Source organism: Bufo gargarizans, chromosome 1 (genome assembly GCF_014858855.1).
Source record: "Bufo gargarizans isolate SCDJY-AF-19 chromosome 1, ASM1485885v1, whole genome shotgun sequence".
NCBI classification, from domain to species: domain Eukaryota; kingdom Metazoa; phylum Chordata; class Amphibia; order Anura; family Bufonidae; genus Bufo; species Bufo gargarizans.
The window spans coordinates 516,544,348-516,559,455 of NC_058080.1; the positions used below are offsets into that span (position 1 = coordinate 516,544,348).

Genomic DNA, 15,108 nt, shown 5'->3' on the forward strand with positions numbered 1-15,108 from the left:
ATGGGTGCCTTGGCTGTTGTCCCTCACCATGCAGTAGGGTTGCCACCTTTCCCAACAAAAAATACTGGCCAAGTTAAGCCACAACCCAAAGGGGTGTGGTTGTGTGGCATTGCTTAACACAAGGTGTTAAGTCACCATGTCATAATGTGGCTCCCAGTATTAATAATGCCCCCATTAATGCCCCTCAGTAATATTAACGCCCCAATTAGTGCCCTCCAGAATTAATAATGCCCCCATTAGTGCCCCCAGTAATATTAACGCCCCAATTAGTGCCCCACAGAATTAATAAAGCCCTCATTAGCACCCCCCATTGGTGCCCCAGTAATAGTAATGCCCCCATTAGTGCCCCCCAGAATTACTAAAGCCCCCAGTTCCCTTTTTTGCTTGTGCAAAGAAAAAAAATCAATTGATCGCGCTGCTGTCAACACTCCCTGCTGACTGGAAGCTCAGGACAGGACTTGCGCTCCAGCGTGATGACATCTCGTAGGTCCTGTCCTGAGCTTCCAGTGATCAGCGAGTGTTCACTACGGCTCGATCAAATGGATGAATTTTTTTTTTCTTCTTCTTAACACACGTGGGGGAGGGGTCGAGAGCTAAAGGTTGTACTAATGAGCTCTTCATAATGGAAGCGCTCATTAGTAGCCATCCTTATAGGAAAATACCAGCAATTATTATTGCCGGTAGAAAAAAAAATGACCGGCACCAACAGCGGCACTAAATTACCGGCTTGGCCAGCGAGTTACCGGCCAGGTGGCAACCCTACCTTGCAGTAGTGTCTTTGGCTGATCACACTGCTGTCCAGGTCCTGTCTGGATTCTCAGGGCTTTACTTAAAGGGACACTGACAGGCCCAATAACCATAATTAGCTGTACATATCCATGCACAGGTCTTCTAATGTGCATTAAAAACATATAAGTATAACCCCTGTCCACATTATGAATACAGTAAACTCATGTTTTATAACCTGAAGTAATCGCTGTTCTTTCTGCCCAAGGGGCGGGGTTTCAGCTCCACTGATGCTGGCTGGGCACAAGAGAAGCTGAAACCCCGCCCCTTGGGCAGAAAGAACAGCGATTACTTCAGGTTATAAAACGTGAGTTTACTGTATTCATAATGTGGGCAGGGGGGATACTTATATGTTTTTAATGCACATTAGAAGACCTGTGCATGCATATGTACAGCTAATTATGGTTATTGGGCCTGTCAGTGTCCCTTTAAGGCTGTAGTCAGCTGTCTTTCTGGCAGGAGAGGGATATCTGGATCCTGAACTTAGATATGGTTCATGGGAGTGATTGCTCTGCGAGATACTTCCCAACACCCCCACCATCGTTACAGGACCTCTCTCATCCCCTCTCCTCCTAGCACTCCCCTAGACTGCCTCACTACACTGGACTTTCCCCTCTTAGATAGAAGTCAGATCATCCCACTCCAGTCCTACCAAGACGGCTGGAACAGGGTGGTTAACCTTCCTACAGCTGGCCATTATCTCCGCTGGTTAAAACGACATGTTGTGTATTTCACATGTAGCATTACATAGCCTTGCATATAAAACATATAAAAATGCAGCAATTCAAGGACACAATAGTAGCACCCCCAGCCACTATTACCACTCCCATCCTCCTCACAGCTCTTACCCAGAGGTGAGTTACAACAGCATGTGTCAAATGCATGTCACACACTTCGAATAAATATTTTTTCATAGTAATTTGGAGGGGGGAGCGGAGAGGATTTTTTTTGTTGTTGTTGCCTAAATGTGCAGAAACCACTCTCTTTAAGATCACCACAAGGAGAACTTGAGGACAGGATTGACAGCACGCATTTTACTACACGGCAGCTATCATATACCATTACAGTACAATCAGCTTGTCATGAATAGAGTGTGAAATATATACCATTGGGATAGTGACTTGCAACAAAGTCACAGCAAAAATAGAAAATAATTCTTCCCATCACTTAAAGAGTTAATGCTTTTCAGTGCTCCAGTTGTGTCATGACTTTCAGGCAGCAACAAATGGTTAACTGTAATTAAAACTCATGGTCTGGTTAGCGTAGCATTGTTTCACCTTGTCATTTCTCATGTTCGTCATGCTGTGATTATACTCTGCACCAATAGCGTACAGAAAGGTATAATTACAGAAAAAGAAGACTGCCACTCACATGTATATCTAGCAATTTCTTCAAGTATTTCTTAAAGTATAGACAGAAATCACAGCGTGACATGTATCAGGCCTTCACAACTGTACCCTGAGATTAACATGCATATCATCCATGTTTTAAAGGGGCACTGACTGCACTAATAAATAACCTCTGTCTGTCCTATGAGAAAGATGTATCTCCAATCTACAGGGCAAGTGTCTGGTTAGTAGGGGTCCTACTGCTGTGGCTGCCGCTGACGACAAGAAAGTGTTCCCATTTGAATGGAGAGGCAGTGATGCATGTGTCCTGCCTCTCCATTCAACTCTTTCGGACTGTTGGAGGTAGCCGAGCGCTTGTACTTGCCTTATTGAGGTAAGCAAATCAGTTCTGCACCCCCCCACTGCTTGATGGACAAAGCCAGACATCTCATCTGGCCCTGACAACCTTGCCCCTGCACCATTGCTCTAGTAGTGGCACAATAGCAGAGCGAGCATTCATGACTGCCAGGACACAGAAGCGAGAGAACATAGAGCACCCGTTCAGGGCCAAAGAGGTCGGATCCCTGTTGATCAGACACTTATTCCCTAACCACAGGATATATGATAAGTCTTGGTCATGGAACAACCCCTTTAAAAAGGGGTTGTCTGACTTCAGTAAATAACATTTATCATATAGAGAAAGTTAATACAAGGCATTTACTAATGTATTGTGATTGTCCATATTGCTTCCTTTGCTCGCTCCATTCATTTTCCCATCGCATTATACACTGCGCGTTCTCAGGGAATACGGCCACCACTGCAGTGTAGATATGAGGTTGCTGGAACAGGATGCGCATACATGTCTAGGCGAGCTCCCATGGTCAAGGCCACCAGAAAGGCTGGCGCTTTTTCTTATAGAGTGCAATCACAGCCACCACTGCTGGATCGCCGTAGCCCCCTGAAAATAAGCTGTGTATAATGCGATGGAAAAATGAATCTAGGCAGCAAAGGAGGCAATATGGACAATCACAATACATTAGTAAGCGCCTTGTATTCACTTCCTCTACGTGACAAAAAAGTCATTTGCTGAAGTGAGACATCCCCTTTTAAAAGAGTTTGTCCCATGACAAAGACTTATCCCCCAACCACAGGATAGAGAAGTGTCTGATGGGCAGGGGTCCAACCTCTGTGGCCCTGAACCCCCCGTATGTTGTCTCGTTTCAGTGGCCTGGCAGTCACACATGCTCCATTCAGCTGCCATGTGTCACGAGTAATGGGGAGGGGATAACACTAAATGACACACAGAAGGAATAAACCAGAGTCTAGGCCTCAAAGCTAAGTGAGAGGGATAGTGACCTCCTAGGAATCTCTAAACCTCTCCCTGACTCCTGCCAGTATGAGTAAACCCTAAAGGTGGAAATACTCATACACTGGAACCTAGTCCCTGAAGACCATGGAAGTCCCTAGGAATGGTGGCAGGGAATGAGACTACTGGTTCCTTCCCAGATGAAGGAACCAGCGTCTTCCGGAGGCCTAGACAACTACACACGCAAGTGAAAAACAAAAAATGCAAGACAAAATGCACTTAGCTTAAAGCAGAATGGAGCAGCAGGAGATCCAAAGGAATAACACATCAGCTCAACCAACTCCAGCAGGAAATATCAACCGCAAGGTAAGCAGTGTGAGTCTGAACTAAATAGCCTCAGTAATGACCACCAGCTGCACCAGACAAGAGGTGTGGTCTTTACCAAGCACAGCACTGAAAGGAGAACACAGAGAGACTGTCAGATACCCTCACATGCCGCCAGTCTCTCCGATCTTCTCACCTCTGTCATGGGAGGGACCGTGACACCATGTAAGTACAATGTATTAACTTTGTCTACATGATAAATGCCATTTACTGAAGAGAGACAACCCGTTTAAGGCCACAATTACTTAACTGGAAACTGGCATAAATAATGACTGAAATCTACAGCAGCTCTGAGCTGCCGAAGATTTCATTCCAGCAAACAAATTGCCGGAGGAGCCATGTAATTTATGATGCCCCATCAAGGTTGGCATGGCAGATGGCGGTCTTGATGAATCAGGGCCATAAGGTAATCAATATGTATGTAGTTTCTCTTATACCAAGGATTGGTTGAAAATGGACAAAAATGGAGCACAATTCACATAGTGTGAACAGGCATTAGTAATTCAGCAAAGGCGACTTGGCAAGGATCAATTTTATGTAAACCGGTTTAAAAGTGTCCAAAGTGTGACATGGAAATCACATTAGCACATAGTATATGCAGAATAGATACCCTGGAACCATGTCTGACTACACACAACTACCAAGCATCACATGATTACATTGCGTAATTGTGAAAAGATATCAGTTGGCTGATAGCCCATTCAAAAAGTCAAAGAGGAAATCTACTGTCACAACTAGAAATGCGTAGACTGATTATCCTACAGCAGATATCTAACCCAAGCAATCTACTATATAGAGGGCGGTTTCACACACGGCTCTTTCAGAAAACCACTGCAGTTTTGACGCACATTAAGGAGTCAAAACCCAAAGTGAATTTAAAAGTAGTTGGAACTAGAAGCCACTTAATCGTCTTCTTGCTGGATCCACTTCTGGATTTGGCAAAAAAAAACAACAAAAAAAACAAACAAACAAAAAAAACAAACAACAACACGAGAATGTGAATTGTTACTAAGGGCAGCTAAGGCCAGCAGTCCTTTGCGCCAGTTTTGATAAATCTCACCCAGTAGATAAATGTGAGAAGATCGCATTGGTGGAACCCGTGATCTCAGACACTGCCGATTTCCAGAATGCAAGGGCTCAAACCCCTTTTCTGCCACTGACAGATTGCTAAAAATGTAAAATAACTAACCCAACAGCCATGGATCTGAATGAACCTTTCCTTAGGATGTAGTGTCAGATTTCCAGGACCTAAAAGAAATGTGAAAGGGTTTTGTGCACTCTACATAGCATTATAGTCAGAGAGACAAGATCTCAGGAACCATGGCTAAGGGTTATAATAAAGTCACAGACACACTCTATATTCAGCTACATGTGTGCGATTCGAGTATATTGCACATAAAAGGTAGGTGTCCAGTCAATGGAACCCTACATCATAAACATTCTTCAGAATTTACCTAAATTCTGTGTCAGCTAGTGGAAGAGACTTTCATCAGAACTCAGATCCAGATGGCCAGTCTATCTCAAAAGTGTGGTGGGCACCAAAGCAATGTACCCTTTCCACAAGCAGTAAAGTATTTTGCCATAAATGAGTAAATTACTCTCTTTCCAGCATGGCCTTGAAAGTGGTTCTCAACCATATAAAATGCTTGTTCTCTTTCTTTCTGGGGTAGTCTTTCAGTTCAGTTTCAATCTCAAGGATAGAGATTCCCTGGACCAGGGTTCTCTTTAGGCTTACTTTTCAGGAGTTCGCACATGCACTCTAGGCCTGTTCAGCAAAGACTCACTAACTAGGGGTGGGACCAGCCCATCACCCAGGCAACTGCACTAAGACTGCCAGTTTTAACTAACTGCTGCCCATAGACAACCATTAGTAATAGCGCATAAGGAATGGAGTACTTTAACAATAAATCTCAACATTCGCTAGCATGTGCTCTTTGATGACTTTAACCTTTTTGCAGTGATCCGCTGGGTCACTGCATTTAATAAGAACTGTGCCTACCTCTGCCAGTGTGTATTTGTGAACTGCCAAGATTTTCAGTAAAGGGTTCCATCTATTATCTTCTAAACCGGCCTCATTTCTGCAGCATTGTATTCAGGACCTAGAAATGTAGGGGGTGGGCAGCACACCTCGTAAGCAGGTGATAGGTGCACGTCTCCTGTGAAAGTGGTAAGCTTCCCCATTATTAATCGGATGATTCGCGTGCAAAAAAAAAAAAAAAGGAACGCTAGAGACAGCACGTCCTTTTGTTGAGGTTTATTCCAGATGCAACATGTCGGCGAAAGAACCTTTGTCTAGCAAGAAGCATTTAGGACCCTTTACCCCAAATCCACCTAGAACCAGACAAGAGCCCCAAAACTAGGGTGTACCTGCATGGCCTAGGGAGCGCTAGAGTGAGGACTGCCACCATTATTGCCACTCCCTTCATCTGGCTCTTCCCACCCGGGATCTCTGCACAAATAACATTTCTCCATCTGCCTTGGTGTACAGCTGAAACTCTTCTACAACACTATTAGGGAATGTCTACTTTTCCAGGGCCATCATAGTATTTTGTTAGTATAGTCTGTTTACTTTAGAAATATTTCTAGATGTATATTAGAAAATAGTTTTGACAGTCCACAGATATATTCAAGAATGTTATGTACAGAGAATGCCTGTTCTATGTGAGGCAATGGGGGGCACTGCATGAGTAAACAGGCATCTCCCTGTCTTAGCATTCAGTGTGTATTAGATAGGGAAAAGGCAAGCAATTACAAGAACAAACACATATGTTGTCTTGTAAGTGAGCTAACTCATGCTGTGTAGTGTGAAATGTGCAAGCGGACCCATTGCCGACCAATGGATTTTAATATTGATTAATAAAAGTTTAAAGTTAGTGCCCTATGGACATGTAGCTTCATGATACGGAAGCATTTGTGCCACCTGGCTAATTATTATTATAGCGCCATACATACATAATACGGACAATTGCATTAATATAAACAAGACGAGTTACAAACTGGTACAGAAGGATAGAGGGCCCTGCCCGTGAGGGCTTACAATCTACATGGTATGGGAGAAGGACACAGTAGGTGCGGGTTGAGTTGGTCATGGCGGTATAGAGGCAGCAGGGTCATTGGTTGTAGGCTTGTCTGAAGAGGTGGGTTTTCAGGTTTCTTTTGAAGGATTCCATTGTAGGTGAGAGTCTGATGTGTTGGGGTAGCGAGTTCCAGAGTATGGGGGATGCACGGGAGAAATCTTGGAGTCGATTGTGGGAAGAGGCAATAAGAGGAGAGGAGAGAAGGAGGTCTTGTGAGGATCGGAGAGTGCGTGTGGGGATGTATCGGGAAAGTAGCTCAGAGATGTAGGGAGGGGACAGGTTATGGACGGCCTTGTATGTATTTGTTAGTACTTTGAACTGAATTCGCTGGGCAATGGGGAGCCAGTGAAGGGATTGGCAGTGGGGAGAGGCAGAGGAGTAACAGGTGGATTAGTCAGGCAGCAGAGTTGAGGATAGATTGGAGGGGTGCGAGGGTGCTAGATGGAAGGCCACAGAGGAGAGTGTTGCAGTAGTCTAGGCGGGAGATGATGAGGGAATGTACAAGCATTTTTTCGCAGATTCAAAGTTAAGGAAAGCGCGGATGCGGGAGATGTTTTTGAGTTGGACGCGGCAGGTGGTGGAAAGGGCTTGGACGTGCGGTCGGAAGGAGAGGGCAGAATCCAAGGTCACTCCAAGGCAGCGGACTTGGCTGACCGGGGAGAGAGTGTGCAGCCATTGATCGTGATAGATAGGTCTGTTGGGGGGGTTGAGCAAGATACGGGAAAGATGATGAACTCTAATGCCCAATCGTGACACTGAGGTCATATTGTGCGTCTTGTTGCTAAAGCTAATCAAACTACATGCTTTCAATCAAAATGATTGTACATCCGGTTTAATTTAACCTTGAATGATCATTTAAAGGAAATGTATCATCAGAGATGACCTATTGTTTAAATCATGTTTTTATGTTTAAGGTTTTTTTAAAGAACTTTTGATAGCATTATTTTTAATTTTTCATGTTAATATCCACTGTCTTTTTAAACAAAAACCATAAAATCCTGCAGTTTTCTCACTGGCCACTAAGCCAAATAATTGGCTCCACTTCTCAGAACACTTTAAGACCCTAATACTCTTAATGATAATCTGCCCGTGTATCGTTAATGAACGCTTCCTAACGATCATCTGGCAGTGTAGAACTGCCGCTGATTACAAGATGAACGAGAAAACACTCATTCATCAGGTTATCAGGAACTTTTAACATGCTTGCTCGTTCATGCCAGAGGATCGCTAACAAGCATTTATAGGAACGCTCATTAGCGATTTTCAGGCAGAAAATCTGCCAGACTAATATACCCTTAAGACATTTCCTTTACATCAGTTTTGATAAATCTACCCCTCTGACTACAGTTGTCTGTGGGGAGTCTGAGGCAGCCTGAGAGACATAGCCCCTGTCTTATCAATGATTCAGCCATTGCCTGTCCCCATACCGTGGAGGTGATCGCTGCTTGCAAACGCAGCTCCAGTGACAAGCAGGCAATTATCAGGAATGAACCAATAAGGGTTCGGCTACACACATCGCATGACATTTCATATAATGATTGTCAATGGTGTCGCAATGCAACATGTGGCATGCTGCGACATGAAAAAATCCAGACCTGATGGATTTTGTGTTGCAAGTCGCACCCAACTTTTCCTCCATTTTAAGAGGCTGTTTTTATAACAGTTCTGACTCTCGACAAAATGAATGGCCGTCCCTGCAATACATAAATGGACCAGGTCCTCAAGAACAGCTCTCCCCTCTGGCTCATAGAGAGGTCCTAACAGGGATCCCACTTCAGGACATCTGTAAGGCATGTTGAGATTAAATTGCCAAATTAACTCACTCATGGAGTTAATAAAACAAACTGCCGATTCCGATATGCAATAAGCTTTGTACGAGCAGCCATGCATCACACACTTTGGCCTCACCAGCAGTGAAAGAGTTAAGTGATGCAATTTATATTGCGTGTAGAAGAAGTGGATTACGATGACGTGTCTAATACCTGTTGGGACTTGCAAAATGTCTCAATAACATAATACTTCCAGGAAAAGCTATAGTTAAATACAAACAATCTAATATTAAAACAATGAAATATATTGCTCCTCACATTGGATGTGAGTAATTATACTGAGCAATTTCTACCCATAATACCTCATGGAGAGCAAAGCAGACAGCTCACAGCTTGGAAAATGTGTTTCTGGTCTCGCTGACTTACACCAAGCTCATTTATTTCTGCTCGTACACGACTAAGTATTGAGGAAGATCCTTCCCACAAGTAATGGTCATATGTATAGTGACACAGTGAGAGGTTTGGTCTGGGAAAACAGGTATTTTCCTCTCAGCATGTCCTGCTGGGCTGATTTACAGCCAGGTGAGGTCAAATATCGGACTGGATTTTAAGTGCCGATCCGGGTTTTGGCAGCACCTGGTTCTCCTTAAATATGCAGCTGGGCTCTGAAGCCATGTCTGTGTGCTGGGATCTGAGGTCTGTGCTGGAGAGCTGAGACCCATGTGTCAGGGGAACAGGCCGCCTAAAGCCTGTATTTGGACTTTCTGAGGCAGAACTGCCACCAAGGTGACTTTTTGTTATATTAACTTGCCATTGGGTGTGAAGTAACACCAACACTGCAAAAGTGACGTTTTCTTTTTGGCACCATGTGTGAATAAACACTGAAGTTTCAATTACAAGCTTGTATTTTGCCTCTGTACTGCGCCCGCTTATCCTAACTACCAGACCAAATCCCCACGGTAGGGTGAAGAAAACAACTGGGAAATATTGTTTATTGCATTATTGAATATTGCATTTTATTCTCCCATAGTGATGGAACCATGTCTAGCAACCAAGAAGTTTTTAGTGTGAGCAGAAGGAAAATAGTGAAAAATTCCACATAAACCTTGTTATAGTAAGGCCTCATGCACACGGACGTTGCCGGCCGTGGCTCGTATTGCTGCCCGCAAACAGCAGGTCCACAATATGCAAGCACCGGCCGTGTGTTCACCGCATTACGGATGCGGATCCATTCAATTCAATGGGTCCGTAATCCGGAACGTGATGTGCGGAACGGAGGCACAGAACCCCACGTAAGCACTATGGAGTGCTTCCGTAGGGTTCCTCTCCGTGCCTCCACGGACTGGCCGAGCAATGGCAGTGTGCATGAGGCCTAAGTCTGACCATCAGTTGTCTTACTAACGTATTAAGGTTTTGAACTTTGTGCGCCTTCATCTTTTGGCCTTGTTCACATTTCTGTTTTTCACTGATGTGTGCTGTCCACGTTTTCTGCGGACAGCATATGTACCCATTGATTTTAATGTGTCTTTTCACATATCAGTATTGTTTTACTGACCGGGGGTCAGTAAAAAAAAAAAAAAATCACGGAGATATGCACTACATGCAGACCAAACATGCCCCTCGCAACCAATCAGATTCCACCTTTCATTTTTCAGAGCTCCTTTGGATAGTGAAAGGTGGAATCTGATTGGTTGCTATGGGCAACTAAGACAGTTTTTCCTTTACACCAGTTTTGATAAATCTATGGGTCCGTGAAAAAACATGGACACGACATGATGAAATCAGTGTTGTGACCATGTTTGGTCCATTTTTCACTGACCATTAATAGGAGATGCTCTGCTCGATTAACTTTTAGAGTAGCAGTAGAATATGGATTACGCACTGAGGGCAAGAACAGATGGGCGAACACGACATCTGAAACGGACAGATTTTTTTCACAGAAGGCAAACAGACATGGAAATTTGATTGAGGTCTTAGGTCTGATTCACAAGTCAGTGTTTTGGTCAGCGACTTTAATCAGTGATTGCGAGTGAACACCTGGTGCATGCCACAATATATTTTTTAACAGCTGTAGAAATGTCCTATCCTTGTCCGCAAAATGGACAAAAATAGGACGTCCTATAATTATTTATTTTTTGCGGGCGGCAGAACGGAATGTGTGCTGTCCACATCTTATGCGGCCTCATTGAAATGAATGGGTCCGCATCCGATCCACTTTTTTTTTGCATACAAACTATGGGCATGTGCATGAGACCTCAGAGTGCTGACTAAGGCCTCATGCATGTGGACGTTGTGCGGCTGTTATGTGCGGCAGCTGGGACTGATTGAGACCCATTCACCTTGAATGGGTCCGTGATCCGTCTGCACCACAAAAAAATAGAACATGTTCTATTGTTTGCGGTGCGGAGGCACGGACATAAACACCACGGAAGCACTCTGTAGTGGTTCCGTGCCTCCGTTCCACAGGACAGCTCCGGATTCAAGTGAATAGGTCCGTATCCATGAGGCAGGGAGCACACGGCCGGTGTCCGCATATTACGGACCCCCCGCAATGCGGCCACAGCTGGACAACGGCCGTGTGCATGAGGCCCAAGGATGAGCGGACTTGTGTTTTCAAGTTCGGTGTACAAGGTGCGGCTTCGGGTTATGGTCCGTGGTAGCGGAGACTATTATGGAATTCTTAGATAACCTGAACCTTGTACGCCGAACTTGAAAACACAAGTTCTCTCAACACAGTCAGGCTTTTGGATGAGGACCTGTGCCTGTGTATTGCAGACCGCAATTAGACGTCAGCAGCACTAGTGGACTACAGTCGTATGAATGAGCCCTTAAGGACAGATGCAACTTCTCCACTTTTTAGATCCACTCCTGGTTTCTACTGTTAAGAACCTTTTCCTGAACTCTGGTTCGGTTCCAAGGTACCACTTGGAACCGAACCAGAGTTCCAGGAAAAGGTTTTTAACAATAGAAATTCATTTTTGAAATTATTGCCCGAAGTCTCGCGAGACTGCGCGAAGTAATAACTTTGGCTCATCTCAGCGCTCCGTACAGTATTCAAGTTTTACGCGAATTGACTTTGGATGTTTCATCCAACGTAGTACCCTTACTGATCATAATCACGGACGTGTGAAAGCAGCCTTGGGATGCCGTCACACAGTGCAGATTTGTGTTCAGAAAATGCTCAAGAAATCTGCACCAAAACCTCACAAAAAATGCACATAAATCCGCAATATTTATTGTGGATTTGATGCAGACTTTCCGCAGAGCTCCCCCTTCCATTGAAAACTAAAATCCGCACAAGAAAAATGCAACAACTGACGTAGAAAATTTTAAAATCCGCACAGCAGGTCAATTTCTGCACCTAAGAAAAAAAAGCTAAGTGTTCATGAGATTTGCGTAATCTCATACACTTCGCTGGTACTGTAGTACGCTGGATTTTTTCTGCATGAGAATCTGCGCAGAAAAACCAAACATAATCCGCATTGTGTTCAGATACACTTGGGCCTCTTTCACACAAGCTAATTTTCCACCCAGATGCGATGCGTGTTGCAAGCGCATACTATCAGGACTGAATCCTGACTAATTCAATGGGCCTGTGTACGTTTATATATAAATCGCAGCTCCGGCCCCAAAGAAATGAATGGTGCTTGTGTGAAAAACAGGAGGCATCCAGATACAATGTGTTTTCAGTGCTGGCAGACGGACAGCAGAATATGTGACAAACTAGGGGTCCATTCACACATCCGGATCCGCAAAACACGGACAGCGGCAATGCGTGTTCGGCATTTTGCGGACCGCACATTGCCGGCACCAGGAGAATATGCCCATTCTTGTCCGCTATTGCGGACAAGAATAGGACATGTTCTATTTTTTTCAGGATCAGAATTGCGGACCCGGAAGCGCGGGTCCGCAATTCCAGATCGGGGCCGCACATCGTGCAGCCCCATAGAAATGGATGGGTCCGCAATTCCGTTCTGCAAAATGCGGAATGGAATTGCGGATGTGTGAATGGAGCCTTATTAAGAGGTGTGTGCCTCCTACCTCCAGCAGGATTTTTACTAACATTCGTGCATTGCAGTCTATTCAAAGGGCTATTTTATAATGTGCTGCGAATAAGGCCTGTTTCACATGGGCGTGTGCGCCCAGTGGTCGTGCTGCAGGCTGCAATGCACGAGCACAGTCCATGGGGCAGCCGCAGCAGATCGCGAACCCATTCACTTGAATGGGTCCGCGATCCGGCCGTTCCGCAAAAAGATAAGACATCTTCTATCTTTTTGCGGAACAGAAGTACAGGACGAAACCCCATGGAAGCACTCCGTAGTGCTTCAGTAGGGTTTCGTTCTGCACCATTCCGCATCTCTGGATTTGCAGACCCATTGAAGTGAATAGGAACAGCACTCGTGTATTGCAGATCCACAAATGCGGTCCGCAATACGGCAACGGGGCGCACACGCCAGTGTGAAAGAGGCCTAATGGCCAACAGCCTCCATGCAATACATGGTTGTTTATCAGAAAGGCATCCATGAAATGGCAGTTACAAACGGACCGTTCTCCTTTTTTTTTTTACGTCTGTCTTTCTCCCCCTGTCTCGTGAATGTAGCCCTAAGACTGCCATGTGAAACTCTAGTCTTTAGTAAATGGCCCCCACTAAATGCTCAATGAAACTAGGTGAAGGACGAACAATCTTTCTGAGAATATTCTTTCGTAGAACCCTTTCATCCAGGAATAAGCTTTATTTGAATAAAAAATATTCCATCCCGTCTGTCATCGGTCGACTAAAACAACTGATCCTTGTTCACCCTGTGAATTAAATCACGTTAGTACTAAGGATGAGCAAACTTGTGTTTTCAAGTTTGGCGTACAAGGTTTGGAGTTATCTAAGGCTACTTTCACACTCGCGTTTTCGCTTTCTGTTTGTGAGATCCGTTCAGGGCTCTCACAAGCGGTCCGAAACGGATCAGTTTGCATTCTAATGCATTCTGAATGGAAAAGGATCCGCTCAGAATGCATCAGTTCAGTCTCCATTCTGCTTTGGAGGCAGACACCAAAACGTTGCTTGCAGCGTTTTGGTGTCCGTCTGACGAAACTGAGCCAAACGGATCCGTCCTGGCACACAATGCAAGTCAATGGGGACGGATCCGTTTTCTCTGACACAATCTGGCACAATAGAAAATGGATCCGTCCTCCATTGACTTTCAATGGTGTTCAAGACAGATCCATCTTGGCTATGTTACAGATAATACAAATGAATCCGTTCTGAACGGATCCGTCCATGACGAACCCGCACAAAACGCGAGTGAAAGTAGCCTAAGAATTCCGTCATGGATTCCACTACCACGGACCATAACTTGTACACCGAACTTAAAAACACAAGTTCGCTCATCCCTACTTTATACTAATGTGTATGGTCATGCATGAGCCTTGTATCTCTTCGTGGCCAGCGTCTACTTACATAGTGACTGGGTTTCATGTTCAGGATTTCTCATGGGGTTTTTAAAGCCAAAATTAAGTGTGGATTTTTTTTTGTTTTTGGCCCCAAAAACTGCATCAGAAAATCTGATTGTGTAAAAACCCAGCCTCAATCTGCAGGGACACATGTCTATACTGTGGTAAAATTGTCACTCACTCTTTGCACACTCTGATGCCGGCAAACTCAGCTCTGCTACATCTGTACCTGTCTGACCCTACCCAGCAATAAATAACAGAAGATACCTGTAAATGGTGGAGTTCGCAGCCTCTGTCCGACAACCAGCTTGAGCAATACAATCCTGGCGATTAATAGCAGCAGCTCCTAGATGGGAGTAGTTGTGAGTGCACTCCACGAACAGTCAGGTACTGTGCTGTCACCCAGTGCTGACTGAGCCTTTGTACCCAGTCCCTCAGAGGAACAGGAAAGTGCCAAATGTTTTAGGAACCCCTCAGTCATACTCCAGCCCCACCTGTCCTTATGTAAATAGAGACTAGACTCCTGCTTCTTCCACACTCCAGGCAGCATTTCCCACCCCCTCCTCCTCCTCAGCAGCAACATTTCCTCCCAGATCCCCTCCCAAATCTCAAAATAACGCCTATATCTACTCTCGCATCCCTCTCTACTTCCAGCAGCCTGGCTTCAGCTGAGGCATGCTGAGATTTCTGGTTCCACAAAATAAGCCAAACCCTGAGATGTATTCTAAATTCTGAGTAGCACCCTTTACACTGTATATATTCCTAGGTGATGAGGGGGGCATTTCTGAACATTTGATGGCAGTTTTTAATGTTAAAATGAAAGTTGCAAGACCCTTTTTTGCGACTCCCATGCAACTATATTTTGTCGTCCCGGTGTTTGAGCTTTTCTCGGCACTTGGGAATGGTGAGGGCTGGCAAATTTCATTTGCACCTGAAAACAAGCATTAAGGCCCCTTTCACGCGAGCGAGTTTTCCGCGCGGGTGCAATGCGTGACGTGAACGCATAGCACCTG

The 15,108-nt window shown here is 44.8% G+C and overlaps 1 protein-coding gene across 1 annotated transcript in view; it reads right to left on the minus strand.

Moving 5' to 3' along the window:
- The window catches only part of TRPV4 (transient receptor potential cation channel subfamily V member 4), a 99,362-nt gene extending 84,706 nt beyond the window's left edge, over nucleotides 1–14,656 (minus strand). Inside the window, exon 1 of the mRNA XM_044288749.1 lies at nucleotides 14,363–14,656. The gene's annotated coding sequence lies outside the window, so the exon portion shown is untranslated. The remainder of the gene's footprint in view (nucleotides 1–14,362) is intronic.
- Between the last annotated feature and the right edge of the window lie 452 nt (nucleotides 14,657–15,108).